Source organism: Pinus tabuliformis, chromosome 9 (genome assembly GCF_031772625.1).
Source record: "Pinus tabuliformis cultivar Carrire ecotype Pingquan chromosome 9, CPIR1, whole genome shotgun sequence".
NCBI lineage: Eukaryota > Viridiplantae > Streptophyta > Pinopsida > Pinales > Pinaceae > Pinus > Pinus tabuliformis.
The window spans coordinates 1,932,452,016-1,932,474,307 of record NC_142307.1 but is presented as its reverse complement, the minus strand read 5'-3'; positions in this window follow the sequence as shown (position 1 = coordinate 1,932,474,307).

Genomic DNA, 22,292 nt, shown 5'->3' with positions numbered 1-22,292 from the left:
AAGTCCAGTAACTTTCCCAATTTAGTCTAGCCAATGCCTGGATTGTTTTCCCGTTTTCCTGCGTTCTCTGTCTCCATTCTGCCTCCAGTTGCAACGTGCTCGGTAGGTACCCCGGGGTGGTTTCTAAAATCAAATTAGCCCTATGTAAATTTTCATTTACACAGTCGATAAGGATGCTCGCTTGTGTCGCCGCTGTCTTTGCTGCTTGCTCCGCCTGTATGATTTGTTCGTCCCATTTGTTAAAGAGCAGCTCCTTATGATTTTCATTAATCTTGGGTGCTCCTGCTCTTTTCCCTTGCTCGTCATTTTGCCAAGTTAGATATTCTGTTACTCTCTTGTTGGCCTGGTCATAGTCGTTCCACAATTCCACCACCTGGCTGGTGATCTTGTCGCTTAGTTCACAAAAATGCCTCCACTGTGATATTCTACGTACCATATCTTCCTGTTGCTGTGATAGTTGGTCGTTCAAGCCGATGGACTCTGAAATGAACTCTGACAGCTTAGGTTCATCTTTATACATTTCTTGCACCGTCTGCAGTTGCTTTTCTTTTTCTGCAAGACTTCTTTGATAGCTTACCTGCATCTGGCGAAAGTCTTCTTGTAGCTTTTCGAGCTGTCTGGAGGCTTCAGTGTTCGCATTGGCTTGCTGCAACTATTGTTGTATCAGTTGTATTTGATTTTCATGTTCTTTTAGAAGTTGCTGGACTTCAGAGGCCTTGTCGATAGTTGCAGAAGCATATGCTCCTGCAATCTGAGACAGTTTCGTGAGATTCTCGGTTGGATTACTATTTGGGTCCTTCCAAAAGACATCTAGATGTTCAGCATCTTGAGATAGTGCATTCTCAAGTTTTCTCTTCTTTCTTTTTCTTCTTACAACTGCTTTGTGCTTGGGGCTGTAGAATACGTCCAGTGGAGGAATTTCTTCTACATTGAGTAGAAGTTCTGAGGATGGAGCGATAGGGAGGTGCTCCGTTTCTGCGGCACTACTGACTATAGTTGAGACAACCTCTTGCACCACCTGTGTATTGCTCACAGGTGTCTTTGGGGTTTGGCCTTCAAGATTAATTAATTCATTGGAGGTGTCCCATTCTTTATCCAACTCTACTGTGACAAGAGGTGTTTCGACGACAGGAGGGGGAACCTCTCTTGGTGGCGAGGCGATAACTTGCTACTGAGCCATCGTACTTGACTGAGCTGTGTCTTTGATTGTTTCTTCGTTCAGTTCTTTGTTATGCACAGACTCTTCAGGATGTTCAGATATTTCTTTTGCGGCGCTGGACTTAGATCTGGAAGCGCTGGAGTTTCCGCTGAGGCTGATGCTCGGAGTCGGTTCTCTAGTAGCTACTCGCAGTCCTTCCAGTGGAATACTAGCCAGTCTTCTCTCTCTGTACAACGTGAATTTCCGAAGGTCGTCTGGAAACAATCTTGACTGAGCTTCTTGCAAAACTTCCTCGAGCGAGTTCTTGTTCAGGAAGAGATCATCAAACAGATCTTTCTTCCCAAAGAATACCCTTATCTTGACATTGGTTGTAAATTCCTGGGCCACTTTATTTGGGTCGAATGGTCTCGATGAGAACTTAAATAGTTGGAGACACGTCACATTCTCCACCTCATCGAAAGCGTGTCCCACATCGAACAAAGAGAAGACCCCACAAGTGACGGGAAATGGAGGCCAAATGGCCTTCTTTTTGTCCTTTAGTTCCTTGGTTAAGCCGCCTTCAGAAGAAGTTTGATAAGCAATTTCCCGGGCCAACAATTTATCAGGAACATACAAAGGTAGGACATGTGGAGGTACAGTGCTTCCAAAAACTCGAATATAGGTAAACCATTCTTCCCCAAACCATCTCGTGATGGGGAGGATGTCAACTTGGGCCTCAGGAGAGCACCTTGGGGGGTCCTTATCATATATCATTCTATGTATGGGCAATATGAGCCCATGGCAAATCTGGTAAAAATGAGGGGCAAACTGGGAATCCCATAAGACTTTATGATAGACATGAATGGGCAATTGGTCTTGGGTAGTCCATTTCCAACCCATAGTAGGGAATTTCGATACAAGACAGACATAGTCCATTATATAGGCAGACAGATAAAAAGGAGGATAGGTCCTTTGGGAGAAGGATCTCTTAGAACGGTAGTGGAGAACCGCTGTGTATAGAGTGTCAGAAAGGATTTTGGCCCAATCCACTATCTCAGAACTAGTCGTGGCATCAATTAACGGTAACCATTCAGATGAGAACTTATTGATATCGGGCTTACCAAAAAGCCTACAGAGCATGGCTGCAGCAAAACAATATGGAGAGGTGAGGGAACCAGTGCTATACATACCGTTCTTATCTTTTTTCAACGGCTCATCTCTTCTTGACCATTCCTTAGTGGTGTCTGATAGGTTCGGATTCTCCATTGCGAACTTCCTAACAAACTCTGCATTATAGGTCGCTTGTGGTTCAGGAAGATGATACATGAGCTTCAGGTCTGAGGCAGCAAACGATCCCACGAGCCCATGTCCCTGGACTTTGAATTGTCTATGATGTAACTCCGCATCATCTAAAATCCATTTGATCATGTCTGTATACGGTAGAATCTTCGGCCTTGCCGCTATTCTATGGAGGAAAGAACACGCCAGGTCTTCCAGGGATGCCTCTGAAGGATGTGATGCACCCGCGACAGCAGCAGTTACCTTGACTATTCTAGGGTTCTCTTCTTCTAACAGCCTATACATGCCTTCATCACATATTTAATTAAATTTGGAATTAAATAGTGGATCTAGAATTTCAAAATAACCAAAAAGCTAAATTCTAATCATGTCCTTGTAATAAAATATTTCCAATTTTAATGAAATATGTGTTCTTCCCATGTTGAGATACCTGCATCTTTATTGCATGCAGTATCTATGTACAGGGGCGCCATCTCCTTGGTCTTCTCTCTTGTTTCTGAGCTTTGAGCTTTGTTCTTCTTCCCCATTTCGCTTAGCGTTTCTATCTGATTTTGCCTTCACACTTTGCTCCTGCAGGTTATGAGTAAAATGGAAATATTGATCAGAAAGGTGATGGGAGAGTTTTAAATGCAAGAGATAAATCAGATACGCCACCTTACGTGAAGCAAATCCGCATTAAGGCACGCGTCTTTATTCCACTTAATAACTGACAACTGATTTATTACTATCATTAAAAGCGCATAATTCCAAGTCAGGTTATAGCAAGTGGCTTTTCTTTGGGTGGCGCGCCCGAGGGATTCGTACTAAGGTGCTTTTATGATTTGCCAACGTACCCTTGCATGTCACGCTATCGCAAACAATAGTGATCGCAATATCGCAGATCGCCATATCGCAGATCGCAATAACTCAATGCTTGCCAATCTTCGCCTGCCTCATTTCTGTGATATGCGATTGCGCGATCGCAATATCACAAATCGGCGGGTTCGTAAGCTTTTCTTTATGGGTACTAGCATGTTGCGATGCGATGTTGTTATTAACACTGAGGCGGTGCGCATATTGGTCTTTAAAAGGGAAATGAAGGTGTTTCTCATTCTTTTGTGATGCAATCCTTAAAGATTTGCTTTCATGAACACAGGTTTAGGCTTAAGTCTTTCAAGAAACCTTTTCTAAGTGTATGTTTGTACTTTAGAATGAAATCTTTGCTTTTCCAAAAATTAACTAAGGGTCCCCATTCATTCTAGTATCATGGCTGATACTAGATTGAAAAGAAGGGGGGGGTTGTTGCTGGCCACAACAATTGGCGATTCACTTGGGAGAACCAGTTATCTATGTTCTTTTTCTATTGACGTCTTCAGACTCCTAAAAAATTTTCTCAGGAATTTTGAACTTTATTATAAAAAGATAAAAACAAATGATACTTCAAAGTGTCAATGATGTTTTGTTTCAGCCCCATTTTATTTCAATTATTTGCATTCCCAGATTGTTTTCGAATTCAGGTCAGTCATTACTTGGTCTTGTAAAAAACATAAAAACAAAGTGTTCTCTATGTATCAACCCTTTTTTAAGAATGCTCCTTTTTCGTAGGTAGAGCCACTGCTACCAGCAGGCGTCCATAGCCTCGATAGGGTTACCTATTATCCAGGAATGATCCTTTATCTTGCTTAAGGTTATTTACAACTCTTTCAGAAAAAATCCCTTTCTTGATGCTTTTTCCTTTTTTATTCTCTAAAGAACAATGTCTTGGTTTGGTGGCCAAATTATGACACAGTCATTCACTTGATTTACACTTTTGCTGAACAAGCTGGCTCGTGATGAGACCCCTTGTCTTTTGATTGCAACAATCTTGAGTCATTGCCCTGTTTTGGTAGATAGTTTTGGCAAAGTCAGCAAGTTATAATATCTGTGATCATGATAAGTCGGCTCATGATGAGACCTCTTATTCCTTGAGATATAGCATCTTTTTAGGTCGTTCTTCTGAATGTCGCGTTTTCCTTCAGCAGGGAGGAAATCAAATTCTCTTTCCTTGAGAAAGTTCTGGACGACAATGATATGGCTGCTTTTGATAGTGGCTGTTTTCACAGAGAATCTTTATTTTAATATTGATACCTTTCATTGTGCCGACCTAAAACGAATTCTTTACTGAGATAGCCTTTTTAAATTTTTTGGAGCTCAAACTATCATCATTTCTGGGTTAAAGTTCTATTGATAATAAAGATCAAATTCTCAAAAGACTTGCTGTTCATAGGAGCCGAAGTTCAAAATCTTTAACAGAGACGAGGCGTCTTTAGTAAATGTCAAATACTGTTTAGTCAGAACAAACTTTATTTGAGAGAGGAAAACATTCTCTAGGGTCATGTAGAGAATATAACTAACTTTGCCTATCAATTATTGAAAGCAAAACTAATAACCTAGCTAAATTACTCCTACTCCGATTCTAATTATATACAGGAAATAACTAAGTAAAATGATATTTCCAATGGAACCAACGATTCATTATTATCCCTAGCCGCATGAATTTTCCAAGCATTGGTAAAAAGAATCGAATTTCTCTTGGATTGAATTTGTTGGCTAGGGAATAAGAACTTACAAACTCAATTGGAATTCTGTCTGATTTTATTTTCTCATGAGAGGTCTTTTCTAACTGAGTACCTATTGGATCATAAAAATCGGGATGGATTTCTTTTGTGATTTGGTGATCTTTCAATAGGAGGGATAACAAGTCAAATTGTGAAATGGGTTTTTCAGTTTCGATGGCTTGTAACCCGTTGCTTGTTGACATTGAGTTTTTAGCGATTTCGTTTGAAATGAAAGTTCTTATATGTAAATCGTTGAAATCTAATCTATCCAAATTTTGAAAATTTAAAAAGAGATTTGATTTTGTACACAAGGAACGTGAGTGAGAAAGAAATGATTGGGTATCTATACAAATAGTGGTATCACACAACTGGGAGTTATTTGTGACTTTTTGCTTTTCACAAGAACTGGCCAAGTTTTGTGAATCAGGAACTGAGTTATGATTGCGAACAGGGATGAAGCTTTCCTCTTGATATGAATCATAGATCAGAGTGTCGTCTTAGATAGTAAAATTATTCAAATGAGCTTTCGCTTTGAGGTGAGGGTCAGCTGGTATAATTCCTGATCTAAGATGTTTTTTATCATCTGACCCTAGTTGAGTTACTTGTGATAACTCAACATCATCACGATCGGCAAAGCAACTATCACAAAAGACTTTACAGTGTCTCCTAGGTTCCTCTTTTTCATTATATGTTTTCAGACGAGGGAGGTGAGGCAGCTCTCGTTTAATATGGATCAAAGGCTGTGTTAAATTGGTCTCTTTATTTTGAAAACCCAATGATGGTTCGTTTGAATAACCCTCTGTGTCCGTTGAAATATGCTTAATATTATGAGGGGAAAAATCGTCATCACTAAAAACATTGGGGTAAAGAGAAAAATGTAAATCTGGAACCATGCATTTAACAACATCAAATAAATCTCGTTCATCAGATTCACTATAAGCATCGGGTTTTAGATCATACCTTTTTGTGCCGATACTTTTCGAAAGAGAAACAGTAGGTGGATCTAACCTTGGCATCAACATTTGTTGATTTGAAACGATATTGTCTGACTCGATGTCGAAGTCATCTTCTGGTGCTAAGGTATTTTCCCTTTCAGTACTTTCGCCTTTGTTTTCTGGTGTTAGAGCATGCAATACTCCTAGGCTGAATTCTGTTTGGTCAGGTACAGGAGGTGGGAGATACTCATCATAATCTGAAGATTCTTCATCTGTGAGCTCATTCTCGAGGTCATATTGTAGACACTTAAGATGAAATCGCATATTGAAATCCCTTACGGGTTCGTCTTCTTTCTGCAGATAGTCGATTTCATCATATACCTAGTCGTATTCATAACAATCAAATTCCAAGATGAAAGTCCTAACGAATTGGTCCCAGCTGTGAACTGATGCAACTGGGAGGTTTCTGCACCATTTTCTAGCTTCCGCTGTGAATGTAAGAGTAAAAATCCTGCACAAAACACCTTCGTCAATTTTTTGAATATCAGAACTCAAAACTCTTTGAATGAATTGCAGGGCATGATGAAATGCAGAAGAATTATTCTTACCATTGAATTTTACCTGAGACAATAGCCTTACCACATCTGGTGGAGTGTTGGAAGAGGCAGGAACATGGATGCAACTCCAAATAGGAATTCTGTGAGTAGCCATCCCGCTTCAAGATTTATAATTAAAAACATTCCAATCAGACAATATGCTCAGGCCCTCCTTCTAGCGCCAAATATGTTGAGGGCCCTGAAATCGGGTCAACAACAAGGGGGATACCCACCCCTTAGAACGGGAAGCTGGTCCCGTCATCCCCAGTCGGACCCGCTACACCAAACGAGCACGGAGCCGCCAACCAGGTTCCCGACCGGGTGGGTATCCCCCTTGTTGTTGACCCGATTTCAGGGCCCTCAACAGGTACTAAACCAATAGGAGTGTCTGATGAAGAATGGAAGAAGTTGGATCGGAAGGAAAATAGCACAATACAATTGTGTGTCTCTGATTTAGTATTGTTGAATGTATCAGAGGAAGCTACAACTAAGGCTTTATGGGACAAGTTAGGGACTTTCTACAATCTAAGTCTCTGGTGAATAAACTGTTCCTACGGAAAAGGCTTTATAACCTAAGGATGAAAGATGGAGACTCGGTGACAAAACATCTGAATGCATATAATACTGTGGTAAGTCAATTATTATATGTTGATATTAAATTTTTAAATGAAGATAAGTGCATCAATTTGTTGTGTTCTCTACTAGATTCGTGGGATAGTTTGGTTATTGCAATAGGTAGCAATGCAACTACCTTGCAGTTTGATGAAATAGACTCATCCTTGCTGATGGAGGAGATGAGATGGAAAAATATGGAAAGCCAGAATGGTGATGCCTTGTCTGTACGAGGATGGTCCCAAAACAGAAACAAAAATAATTCATCGAGTGACAGATCTAAATCTAGAGGGAGATCTAAATCTCCAGGAAAACCTATAAAGGTAGTTTGCTAGAAATGTGGAAAGGAAGGTCACTATAAAAGGGACTGTAAATCTAAAGCTCCTGACGAAGAAAATGGATTTGATGATGCTCCTTCGGCATAGGCGAAAACCACCTCAGATGAAGGTGGGGATTTGTTCTTGGATTCTTCAAGTACACATGTAGATCATGAGGCATGGTTGATTGACTCAGGTGCATCCTTTCACTTCACTCCCCATAGAGAGTGGTTTTGCGAGTATGAGAAATATGATGGTGGTGATGTCTTCTTAGGGGATGATAGGAAATCTAGAATCGTTGGTTGCGGAAAAGTAAAATTGAGGTTGCAAGGTGGAAAGGTTAGAACACTTCCAGGTGTTCGACATATTCTTGCATTGGCCAGAAATCTGATTTCTGTAAGCAAGCTAGATGATGCAGCTGTAAAACAGTGTTCAAGAGAAGGATACCTACAAGATGGTTAGAGGAGCACTGGTATTGATGTGTGGAGTTTGGATTGGAACTCTGTATAAGCTGCAAGGTATCACTGTTGTTGATGGGTGCAACAATTCTGTGGTTCCTAAAAGTGGTGCAGAAAATCTAGTGGTCACTCAAGAGAATACCATGTTGTGGCATCAAAGGCTTGAACATATTAGAGAGAAGAACCTTTGAATACTTCATGGTAAAGGTATGGTAGAAGGTATGAGTAATAGCTCTCTGGATTTTGACTTCTGTGAAAATTGTGTATATGGAAAGCAGAATCAGCTGAGTTTCCCCTCTAGTGGTAAGAGGGAAAAACAAATATTAGAGCTTGTGCATAGTGATGTGTTTAGACCTGTGAAGGTTCCATCACTGGGTAATTTTTTTGTGTACTATGTATCACTTACAGATGAATTTTCAAGGAATACATGGATATATTTCCTTAAAAATAAATCTGAAGTCTTTGACAGGTTTAAAGAATTTAAGGCTTTGGTGGAAAACCAAATAGAAAAGACGATAAAGATGTTGAGGTCAGATAACGGTGGAGAGTTTTTCTGAAGGAATTTGAAGAATTCTGTAATAAGTGTGGTATAGCACGATAGAAGACTACTCCGTACACACCTGAGAAAAATGGAGTTGCAGAAAGAATGGACAAGACGTTGATGGAAAGGGCAAGAAGCATGCTCAGTCGTGCCATGTTAGGATAGGAATTCTGGGCATAGGCGGTGGAGACAGCATGTTACCTGGTCAATAGATCACCTTCATCAGCGTTGGAGGATAAGACTCCACAAGAGGTATGGACTAGTAAGAAACCCTCTCTTTCACATCTGAGGGTATTTGAATGTGATTCATATGTACATGTTACAAAGGATAAAAGAACCAAGTTGGATAGTAAATTTGAAAAGTGTCTTTATTGGATATAAGGATGGTTTAAAGGGTTATAAGCTTTGGAACCCAATAACAAGGAAGGTTGTGTAAAACCGAGATGTGGTGTTTAGAGAGGTGAAAGATGTTATTAAACATGATGTCCAACCAAAGGAACCCAAGAAGCTAGAGTTTGAGCTTAAGGAGGAAGAATCAGACTCTACATTAGAAGAGGAATCAGAAGATGAAGAGCCACAAACTCCGGGTGTGAGAAGATCAGTTGGAGAAAGAAGGCAGCTAGAAAGGTATAGTCCAATTGATTTCTGTTCAAATTTTGCTTTATCTATTACTGATGATGATCCCAGAACTGTGAAGGAAGCAGTAGTTTTAGAAGATGGAAACTCTGGAAAGAGGCCATGGTTGATGAAATGGCATAGTTGCACAAAAATGAGGCTTGCAATTTGGTTGAGTTACCGGCTGGAAGGAAGCCCATTGGCAGCAAATGGGTGTTCAAGAAGAAGACAAATGCAGAAGGAAAGGTGGAGAAATACAAAGCTCGGTTGTTAACAAAGGGTTATTCCCAGGTGTTGGGAATAGATTTTGGTGATATTTTTCCTCTTGTTGCCAAGGTAGCTTCTATTAGATTACTTTTATCTGTTGCTGTTGCTTTTGATTTTGAGGTAGAACAGATGGATGTGAAGACAACATTTCTTCACGGGGATCTGGAAGAGGAGATCTACATGAAGCAACCTGAAGGTTTTGCAATGAAGGGTAAGAAAGGACTAGTATGAAAGTTGAAGAAGTCTCTGTATGGGTTAAAATACTCGCCAAGGATGTGGTATCAGAAATTTGATACATTTATACGGGGACTTGGCTTCACCAGAAGCAAGGCATATCACTGTGTGTATTTTGAATTAATTGGTGATCATGTTATTTATGTGGTCTTGTATGTGGATGATATGTTGCTAGTTGGAAATGACAAAGAAATTATCCAAGATTTGAAGACCCAATTATCCTCCAAATTCGACATGAAAGATCTTGGTGCTGCAAACTATATTTTGGGCATGAAAATTAAAGGAGATTGGGCAAAGAGGAAGCTCTGGTTAAACCAGAGGAAGTATGTTGAGACAATATTGCATAGGTTTAAAATGCAGGATAGTAAACCGGTGAAGGTTCCTATTCATGTAGGTGTAAAGTTATCTGCTGAACAATGTCCCAAGACACAAGAAGAGGAAGAGGACATGTCCCGTGTTCCATATGCAAGTGCAGTCGGTAGCTTGATGTATGCAATGGTCTGTACTAGACTAGACATTGCACATGCAGTGAGAGTATTCAACAGGTTTATGTCAAAACCACGAAAGGAGCATTAGATAGCAGTGAAGCTGGTTTTCAGGTATTTCCGTGGCACTAGTGATTATGGTTTGTGCTACCAAGGAAGACCAGGATTAGACAGAGTGTTGGATATTTGTGGCTTTGTTGATGCAAACAGGGCTCAAGATCTGGATCAGGGAAGATCTACAAGTGGGTATGTGTTTAACCTATTTGGAGGTGCAGTCAGTTGGATGAGTAAGAAACAATTTGTAGTGGCACTAATAACTACAGAGGCAGAATACATGGCATCCACTCATGCAAGCAAGGAAGTAGTTTGGTTGCAAAGATTGTGTTCAAGTATGGGGTTAGCACAGGGAGCTATAAGGATAGACTGTGATAGCCAAAGTGCAATTTTCTTGGCAAAGAACCCTACTTACCATTCAAAGACAAAGAATATTGATGTTCAGTATCAATTTGTGAGGGATATGATAGAAGACAAAAAAGGTGTCGCTGGTAAAGGTGGACACTTTGAAGAATACTGTAGATGCATTGACAAAATCAGTGAGCTCTAAGAAGTTCCCTTGGTGTAGAGAAACAATGGGTGTTGCAGGGATAGATAAATAACTAAGCTCTCTTGTGGCCCCTTGTGGAATGAAAACAAGTGGGAGAATGTTGGGTTGTGTTATATTCTTTCCACGACTAGCCCACGTAGTTAACCGGGGGGTTAGAGGGGGTGGCGGAGCCCCCCCTTCGTTGCACCGATTACACAGCAAGGGGGTCACAGGGGGGTTTGAGGGGGGCAGGTAAGCCCCTTCTACAGGGTCTGAGGCAGTGCCCCAAGGAAAATTATTTTGGACCTTATATTAGTCTGGGCGAACAAACCTATGGTTTTGTGCATGGTTTTCGCACATGGTTTTGGACGCGATGGTTTTCAGTCCATGGTTTTGGACGCGATGGTTTTATGTCCATGGTATTGGATGTTTCGGCATGTATAAATATGTATTGTAACATTGAAAGGAATATAATGAAAAATCAATCTAGTAGTCCTAGTTTTGGGATCTAGGGGAAAATCTCTGTGTATATGTGTTTTATGTGTTGTGCTCTCACATTGTTTATTTTCTCTGTTTTAGAATTCATATGCAGGTAATCTATGTACAGGGTTAAAACCTACAGCCACAAAAACAGTTACAACTGCCTATAATGCCTCTACCAGTAATCCTCCTCTTCGTCCACAACTTCCTATTCAATCCAACCCAAATCCAAACAATAGGGGAGCTCAACAGGTTGAGACACTCAACCTTCCTGCATACAGTATTTCCAAATCAAAATGTAATGAATTAAATTTTCAGTCTGGTTGGGTGGTAAATACTCAAACTTCACTAATAATTCTTGAACATACTAATGATGAAGTCTCAAAACAAGAACCTAGGAATTCTGTTGGAATAGCTGGGGATGAGTCAACACAAACTCCTATGGAGCAACAACCCCCTTCTCAAACAATTGTTACTAGAGGATGTCAGACTGACCCACCTTATCTTGACATACTGTCCTTGAGCAAACAGAGTCCTTGTCCTGAATTTGACTTTTTAGGGGAATTGTAAAATTTATTTGTCAAAATCTCGTTATTTCAAGTTATGAGGGATGTACCCATTTATGCCAAAATGATCAAAGAATATTTTTCTAAGAAACCTAGAAGAAAACCAAAGGATCCACTCACTATTCACGTTACGGGAAAATTATCAGACATAATGTTGGGGAAATCTACACTTGTTAAATAGAGGGATCTAGGGAACCTGATTCTTACAGTACAAATTAATGGGGTTGATATCCTAAATGTGTTGGTAGATTGAGGGGCAACAATTAATGTCATAACCTCTACAAATGTGATTACCTTGGGCCATTGAAACCTTAAACCAACTCCTACCATCTTGTAATTGGCAGATTAGTCTACTATAAGACCGCTATTGAAGTTGGAAGATATAACTATTCTAGTAGACTCATGGCAGTACCCTGTCGATCTTTTGGTATTACATACCCAATCCCCAATCGATGAGCATCCTTTGATTTTAGGAAGACCATGGCTTGTAACCACAAACACTTACAGTGGGTGTCGGTTAGAAAATATGGTACTATCCAAAGGGGAAGTTACAAAGAAACTTATCCTTTATCCCCCTGCAGAACCGAGTTCATCAGATAAAACAGGATTTACCTTAATACAAAAATCTCTACCTACAAAAGGGCCTGAACCTGAAAATGAAGAAAATATACCAATTATTACCATTGGTGAGGCCCTCTGTTTTAAGGATGAAATGGAGGATGATGCCATTAGTACCTTTATCAGCAAACCCAACTCCGTTTCTGATTCAACCTGCGAGCTATTAGAATCTGTTATGAGTTGCAATGTTCAGGAAGCCATTGAACTGGAGACCGAAGTTGAAAACATTCTTGTAATTATACCCCGTAAGAGTGTTCTTCTAGAAATCAAACCAGGGAGAACGCTAAATGTTAATCCTACCCTTTAACCTTCCCAGTCTAAATGGTTACTGAAATTTCTTAGGAAACAGAAAGAAGCCTTTGCTTGGGAATATATAGATATGGAAGGAATCCCTGCTGACTTATGTACTGATCACATATACATTAAAGAAGAATGTCGGACAGTTAGGAAACCTCATAGAAGAATGAATCTCGCTTTAAAAAACATTGTCAAAGATGAACTACAGAAGCTATTAGATGTGGGATTTATTTACCCAATCTCAGACAGTCAATGGGTATCCCCACTTGTCATTGTTCCGAAGAAGAATGGAAAGCGATGAATTCATGTTGATTATAGGGAATTAAATAAAGCAACTCAAAAATATCATTTTCCCTTACCCTTTATTGACGAGGTCCTTGATACATTAGTTGGAAAGAAGTTCTTCTACTTTCTAGACAGATTTAGTGGGTACAACTAGATCCAAATAGCTCCTGAGGATCAAGATAAAACTACCTTCACGTGTCCATGTGGAACCTTTTCATACCAAGTCCTCCCATTCGGTCTTTGTAATGCACCCACTGTTGAGAAATGGAAACAAAAAATTCTAGTTTAATTTTTCCTTGAATTAAATTCGAATTCTATTCTCATAGCAACTTAAAATAGTTAAATTAAGTTTATTAAACTTACTTAACTTAGGAAATTCGAGTTGGAAGTCTTTTGGAAGTCATGTGTATGTTCTCCCTACTTTGTAGGAGTCTAGTATGAGTTAATTATGAGTTGTATAACAGAAGACTCAATTTCATGATTCAGTTCAGTTAAATTAGTTCTCAAATTGATTGAGAGAACTAATAATGAGTTAATAGTTAGTGGTGACACTAATGAGCTCCACCAATGCTACTCTAGTTAATTGAATATTTACTCATCAGAAACTCATCCATGTCAATTCTGAGAAAGACCCAGTTGAGACTAGAGTGTGGGCACAGTGTACTATTTGTTTTAGATTTTTCTGAGTTGCATTGATAGTGCATGCAATCATGAAATGATCCTTGAGGGATTGTGCTATTTTTAGAGGCTTTATTTCCCTTTGAATACAAGCTATCCTCCATAGGAATTACACATTGGAATAGAGACTTGGAGAGATTTTGAATTGGCTAAGCTTTGGCGTTGAGATTTCTTATGAGTTGGAGATTGAATTTGCTGAGTGCTCGGATTATTCTTGAGAGAAAAACCAATCTAATTTCATCTTGATTTTCGGGAACAATACAATACAGATAATGAGGTTCTGAGTTGTGGATTTTCCTGGATATTTATTGTATTATGTGCCTTTGGTTCTCTTCCTCTATTAATTATTGTTTGCTCGATGTTTATGGGCTTCTGTTGTAGAGTAGAAGTAGATTTTTATCTCTTTCTTTAGAAAATTTCATTAGCTTGTGAATCTATAGGATTTTCTACATGGTATTGGAGAAAGATTAATTTTGGGCCGAGAGTTTGCAGAGAATATCTGAGAATTTCTGTGCAAAAGTTTGATAAATGAATTGTAGATCAGGATTCCTTGGGAAACAATACCCAAATTCAAAAAAAAAATTGGTCAAGTCAGAGTTTGGATGAGGGAGATATCGCTGATTTAAAACCGGCTCTCTAGAGGAGATTTTGAAGTTTTGAGTTTCTGGGTTACAACTGAAAGTTGAATTTGCAATACATACTTCAATATCGGAAGATGGCATTCCATGGGTTGAGGCTTGAGTATGCCTTGGAATGCAGCTCTAATTTCATAGCCTGGGGGGACAGGATGGAGGTTGTGCTAGAGGACAATGGCTTCTAGGAATTTGTTGAACAAGAAATTCCTAAGCCAACAGCTACTGACGCATAGAACATGGCCGAGTGGAAGAACTGGGTGGTGAAGACAAGGCAGATAATCCTTGAGGGAGTTCGATATCATATTGTCTTGAGTCTCCATAGAAATGAAACCACGCATTCTCTATGGAAAACATTGACATACTTGTATCAAAATAACAATGATCAAAGGAAGTTGGCACTGAAGGATAAATTTCATAAAATCAAGATGGAGAAAGGTGAAAAGATTCCAAATTACTTGACCAAGTTCACTCAATGTCGGGATGAACTTGGAAGTGTTGGAATCATGGTTTCCGAGGAGGATATGGTGAGCCTTGCTCCTCATGGACTCTCAAAGGGTTAGCATAGTTATTAGGACTCTGTCAATGGTCAGCAGAAGCTACTAGATTGGGAACGACTATGGTTGGATTTGATGTGGGATGAGATGAGGAGGAACACCAGGGATGGATCTTCATCAAATACTGATGACGAAGAGAACCGTGCCTTAGCGATTAATGTGAGGAAGGGGAAAGGTAAAATTTCCCATTCCAAATCAGATTCTTATCATGGAGGTAAGAAGAAGGACATGAAGAAAGTTAAAATCTTTGATTGTCACAAGATGGGTCACTTTGGTACAAATTTTCAATTGAAGAAGTCCAAGGAGAAGTCAGGAGGAGTGGCGGGTGAGGCTTTGGCATCCCAATTCAAAATGGACTTTTCCCTCATTGCATCCACGGTGTCTTCAATGATGGAAAGTGTTTGATACTTAGACAGTGGAGCTTCTTTCCACATGACTGGCGACAAAGAGTTATTCAGTGAACTGGAGGAGAAAGATATCAAGATGCATACTGAGATGGGTGATGACGGTAAGTATAACGTTAATGATGTGGGAACTATTAATTTTTAGAGGTAGGATGCGGCTTCACGCACCTTGAAGAATGTTATGCATGTACCCGAACTGACAAAGAACTTGGTATCCATTTCCATGCTTGAGGATAGAGCCTATGATGTGATATTTTCGAAAGGAAAGGCATTCCTTCGACACATAGCCATGAGTCAAGTAAATAAGATAGAGATTCGAGTTTAGAATATCTATAAGATATAGGTAGAGGATTGTGTTGTTTTGAGTTCAAAAGCAGAAAATATGTTAAGTCGAAACGTTGACGAGTTGTTGCATAGGTGATTGTGCCACTTTCATCATGGGGCTTTGAAGATATTGTAGCAAATCTCTACCAGTCTTCACAAAGTTACACTTGAGAAAGTTGATACATGCAATGGTTGTACTTTGGGAAAATACACCAAGTCTTACTTTGGAGACAAAGACATTCGAACAAAGTCTATTCTAGATAGCATCCATGACCAAACACAGGTATTACGTTATATTTGTTGATGACTATTCTCGTAAATTTTGGTTATTTTTTATGCATAAAAAGGATCAAACCTTCACAAAGTTTTGTGAGTTCAAAGCATTGGTAGAGAAATTGTCTGGCAAGAAGGTTAAAGCTCTATGGAGTGATAATGGTGGTGTATGTCTCTAATGAGTTTAAGAACTTATGTGTAGTGGAAGATATTAAACGAGAGTTGACGTCACCCCATAACCCTCAACAAAATGGGGTTTTCGCGAGGAAGAACAAGAACATAGTAGGGGTAGCAAGGGTGATGTTGCATGATCAGGGCCTACCACTACACTTGTGGGTTGAGGCATGCCGCATAGCGGTTTATGTTCAGAACTGTAGCCCACATCAAATACTTGAGATGAATACACCAGAGGAGGCTTATTCCAGTAAGAGGCCAAATGTTGGTCACTTCAGGATTTTGGCTCATCAGTTTATTTCCATGTGACCAAAGGTGCACGAAAGAATCTTGAGCCAAAAGCAGAATTGGGGATCTTTATGGGGTACACTGATACACCCCACAACTAACGGGTGTACATGCTGACCCTTCAGATGACAGTGATTCATAGGGATATCATGTTCGATGAGGAGAAGGCCATGTGAGTATCCCTTGAGAGGGAGCTTGAGCTACATGTGGATGAGGAGATTTTAGCTCCCAAGGTTAAGGGACCTCAAATTGATGTGGATTACCCACATGCATAGGTTCAGAGACTGGAGACATCCACGTAGGTAGGGTCTTCCAAAAGGGGAAGAAAGTACACTAGAGAGGCTGAAAAATTCTTGGATGATGCACGGGAGAATGTGGGAGCACCCTCTTATCAGTGCAGATAGAGGACGTCACTAGAGAGGTACACTAGATACATGGCATTTATGGGTGCATGTGTTATGACATGGCAATCTTCCTTTCAAGAATCAGTGTAATAGTTGGTTTGGGTTGATGAAATGGTGGAGGAGTGTGACTCCATAGTTCAAAACAGTGTTTGGGAGGTGGTCCCAACACTGGAGGACAAGTCAATTGTGAGATCTCGTTGGCTTTACAAGGTAAATCAAGCTGCAAATGGTAGTGTGGAGAAGCATAAGGCCAGATTTGTGGCCCGTGGCTTTTCGTAGGTAAAGGGGATTGAATATGATGAGACATTTGCTCTTGTTGCAAGGTACTCGTCAATCAGATCTATTTTGGCACTATCAACGCAGATGGGTTGGAATATCCATGAGATGGATGTGAACACTACCTTCCCCAATGGCATGATTAAGGAAGAGGTGTACAGAGAGCAGCCCAAAGGTTTTGCTTGGATCGTGAGTCACATGTGTGCCAACTCAAGAGAACATTGTATGGACTGACGCAAGCACCACATGCTTGGTACAATAGGACAAATAGCTACATCATTGGGTTGGACTTCACGAAGAGCGAAGCAGATGTGAACCTTATCATGTAGTGGTGGTAGGTAAGCTATTGATCAGTGTACTTTATGTAGATGATCTCATAATGAGAGGTGATGAGAAGCTCATCAAATCTTGCAAGGAGGACCTTGCAAGAGAGTTTGAGATGAAGGACATGGGGCTCATGCATTACTTTCTTGACATGGAGGTATGGCAAGGAGATGGGGAGTTGTTTGTATCTCAGGGAAATTATGCCAACGAGATACTCAGGAGGTTCCACATGGAGAGAAGTAAACTCATGGAGAATCCTCTCGCTGGTAATTGGAGGAAGGAGGATGTTACTTCAGGGGAAGTAGTTGAAGCTACTGTTTAGAGGCAGCTTGTGGGATCACTCATGTACTTGGTGAACACACGACCGTATATGTGCTATGAATTTAACGATCTTAGTCAAGTGATGGTTAGGCCTACCAAGTTGTATTGGAAGGAAATAAAGCATGTATTGAGATACCTCAAAGGCACTAATTAGTTTGGGTTATGGTACAAACGGGAAGAGGGAGTGAAGCTTTAAGGCTTCACTGATGTAGATTGGGCAGGTGGTCCATCCGACAGGAAGAGCACATCAGGAGGGATCTTCAATATTGAGTCAATGACAGTTTCTTCGTATAGTAGGAAACGAAGATCAGTTGCACTCAGTTCGGCTGAGGCAGAGTACATGGCTACAAGTTAGGCATCATGTGAGGCTATATGGATGAGGAAGATCCTAGTTGGTTTGTTTGGTCAACAGATGGAATCGACAGTGATTTATTGTGATAATCAAAGTTGTATCAAACTCTCTGAAAATTGAGTATTTCATGATTGGTCCAAGCATATTGATATTCTATATCATCATCTCATATATTGTGTATTGAGGCAGATCATTTTGTTAGATTACATTCCCACATAGGAGAAAGATGTTGAAATCTTCACAAAGGCATTGTCAAGATGTAAATTTGAGTTTCACAGAGACAAGATTGGGGTATTTTATAATCCATTTCTTGTTGAGAGGGAGTGTTGAGAAATGGCAACAAGAAATTTCAATTTAATTTGTCCTTGAATTAAACTATGAATTAAATTTGAATTCTATTCTCATAGCAACTTAAAATAGTTAAATTAAGTTTATTAAACTTACTTAACTTACGAAATTCGAGTTAGAAGTATTTTGGAAGTCATGTATATGTTCTCCCTACTTTGTAGGAGTCCAGTGTGAGTTAATTGTGAGTTGTAAAATAGAAGACTCAGTTTCATGAGTCAGTTCAGTTAAATTAGTTCTCAAATTGATTTAGAGAACTAATAGTGAGTTAACAGTCAGTGGTGATACTAATGAAGTCTACCAGTGCTACTCCAGTTAACTGAATATTTACTCATTAGAAACTCATGCATGTCGATTATGAGAAAGACCCAGTTGAGACTAGAGTGGAATGACAATGTACTATTTGTTTTAGATTTTTTTGAGTTGCACTGATAGTGCATGCAATCAGGAACTAATCCTTCAAGGATTGCGTTATTTTTAGAGGCTTTATTTCCCTTTAAATACAATCTATCCTCCATAGGAATTACATATTGGAATAGAGACTTGGAGAGCTTGTGAATTGGCTAAGCTTTGGCCTTGAGCTTGCTTATGAGTTGGAGATTGAATTTGTTGAGTGTTGGGATTCTTCCTGAGAGAACAAGCATTATAATTTCATCTTGATTTTCCGGATTAATACAATACAGATAGTGGGATTTTGAGCTGTGGATTTTTCTGGATATCTATTGTGTTATGTGCCTTTGATGGCACATGCTTTTCTGGATTCTTGATGTTTCTTATTGTTTTGTTTCTAGTTTTGACACTTCTTTGTAAAATGGTACACATGGAGTACATAACAAATTAAGCAAATGCATGCACATAATAAATTGTCTTCATGTAATCAAGCTAAAATAAGCAAAGTACAACCAATCAAGGATCTACAACATAATAAAAATATCAAGTTGTCAACATCAACATTCAAAATGATTCTACATCAACATGAAATTCAACATAGTTCACTCAAGGAAATCAAGTTAATGAAGTTGTCATCTACATCAACAAACAACTACATCAACTTTTGGACAATGTACTTGCAGCTTTTTTGTAAAATCCAACTCAACACAACATTGTAACTGGCAAAATCATAATTTGTAAGTTAAATTAGAATCAAATTCAAATCACATTGACTTGTATTGTAAGGGTGCATTCTTGGTTGAAACCGACACCCAAGATTTGAATTGATAGGGAGTCAAGTAAGTCAAGTAAGTCCATTTTTTTCAACTCAGTCATCAAATTCATTTGAACTTGTCATTAAATCCTTTTAAGCCTTCTCTTGAGTGCATTTTTCGATAATATTTGACACCCTTATTTTCTAAATTCAAGCAATGATCAAGCACACAAATTAAAGCTAGAAATCAAGCAAGTTCCAAAACTAGAAATCGATTGTTAATACAAGTTCAAGTGAGTGTGCCATTCAAGAAAAAATCAAGCAAGAATCAAGTGAGAAAGTTCAACTCTAAAGCAAGAAAATGTGATATTCAAACAACAATCAAGCTTGTTCATATATACAACAAGCGAGAGTGACTTCAAGCAAGCAAGATCAAGCATTCAAGTGAGCAAATTCTAAAAATCCAACAAGTATTAAAGCAAGAGAGCATGAGTTCCAGAAAGTTCACATGGCTTAAAGCATTCAGTTGTTAAAGGTTCTTAACAATTTGATCCTCTAAACTATTGAAGACATGGTACAAATTAGAAAGCAACTCTTGCTGATATTTCAATGAATTTACATCATGAACATGAGACAATTGAGTTTATTCAACTGGAGTCGCAACTATAAATAGATGAGTTGCAACAAAAGAGTGATGCTTCCAAGTCATTCAACCATATAGATGAAGATAAAGATGTTGATTCGAAGTCACCCATCCAAACAACTTCAAGTGTAGAAGTTGTCCATGATCAAAATGAACTTGCTTCTTCCAAACCAATCATCAAGTCGTGGGAAGGACTCCAAAGTAAAAAACAAATCGATGTGGATTAGGATATGACCAAGATGAAAACAAATTTCATATACCAGATTATTCTAAGCTGGTCAAGTTCATCATTGCAGGATTTCTTGATCAAATAACATCAGCAAGCTGTTGGATAGGTAAATCCCCTCTGCGGACAGAGGCGATCCCACTAGCCTAAAATAGAACTAGCCACAATCGATTCACACTGCTATGCAAGTTCCTAGTTGTATACTAAAGGTGAATTGAGAAAACCAACCTGGAGTCCAACACTATTGTCGAAGCAGTGTTGATATTCCCGCTCCCTTGCTCCAGCAGGTCACAATCCTTGCGATCCTCGCGAACAGACACCTGCACATGCAAAGGAAGAAGAGAATACAAGCATAAAATCCACCAAAGTACAACTATATTTCAGTCAGAAAGGAAATAAATCAAACATCATTATAATAAACAATGAGATTGGAACCATAACAGCAGTCGTTCATTAATAAATAATAGACGGGGAAAGATACAACCAAGGTTCTGACGTTGAACCTCTCCTCTGACTGGGCGAGCAGCTATGTGTGTCTTGCAATATACCTCCTCTCCGGCAGCATAACCTCTCTATGCTTCACTATCACTCAAGACAAGCATTATCACAACTAGCATTACTCAAAAACTAGCTTGTCTAATGCATGAGGAAAGACTTTTATAGACGGAGAAGGGAGGAAGATTCAATGCACCAGGACACCCATTGTGGATTGACATTATCTCTGAAAGGATAGATGATGAGGATAGATGATGACTCTCGACCTCTATCCTTTGGATTTTACCCTCAAAAGACTTCGTGATCAGAAGGGAAAAAACATATGGGCGCGCGTTTGTCAAAAATCATTACCAAACTTGGTTGGCGCGGGTGTTGTTCTATGACAGAGCGCCAATGGTCGCACCCCCTTTTGAGGATCTCAGTGATTGGCGCGGGCAAGATACTGTGGACCTGCGCCAATGGGAAAAGAGCACTTTTCAGGGATAATTTGCAGAAGGTGTCTTCAGGGAACATGAAGTACATACTCAGGGGAACATAATGCAAGTGTTTTTAGGTTATGTCACTGCTCACAGGTCCCGGAATGCGTCCTCCAATGTACGGAAACGGGGCGATAGGGACGGTGACCAATGGTGACAAATTACTATGTAACACAAGGCATGAGAAAGTTGAAGTCAAACCCACATGCAAACATTGTCAAAGAAAAGGTCACATGGAAGATCATTGTTTTGATCTCCATCCTTGCCACCATTGTGGAAATCATAATCACTCATCAGAGAAATGATGTAAACAACATGAACCTATCAGATTAAAGAACAATTATTCATGGATTAATCCTTGGGAATGATCGTGAATAGTCAAACGATTGTATAAGTTTTACAACAGAATTTAATCTCACCTATTGCAGCCAACATTCAAATGAAGATGGTACTCTCATGCACCTAAAATAAGGATTACAACAATGAAACTCTCCTACACCTGAAGTGGGGAGTTGAGAAACCAAATGCAAATGATTGCCTCTCCTTTCAGATGACAAAGGGGGGAAATGATAACGAAATTGAAGGTGGTCGTCAAACCGAAAGTCTCGACAACATTAAAAAAATCAGCCAGTGGGAATGGTCATAGAATCAACCAGTAGGAATAATCAACAAATTAATCATTGGGCATCATCATCAAAGTAGCCAGTGGGCGGTCATCATCAACAAATTCACCAGTGGGAGATCAACATCAAAGTACCCAATGGGTAGTTTTGGCATCATCAAATTCGCCAGTGAGCATTATCAAAATTTTGTCAGTGGACAAGAAATTGGGATGCTGATTGAAAGCAAAGGATAGATGGATCCTTTTGTAGCTTGGCACCTAATGGAGTTGTCAGACTTGGAGCTGATTCATGTTCTCTTCAGATTGGAGTTTTTTCAACATCCAGGTTTGGCGGTTTTTTTTAGATAGTGCTTTTGAGGATCAATAATTTCAACATGAGAACTTGGAAGATGGTTCTTGGTTGTTATTTTGGACTTATCATTGAGGGGGGTA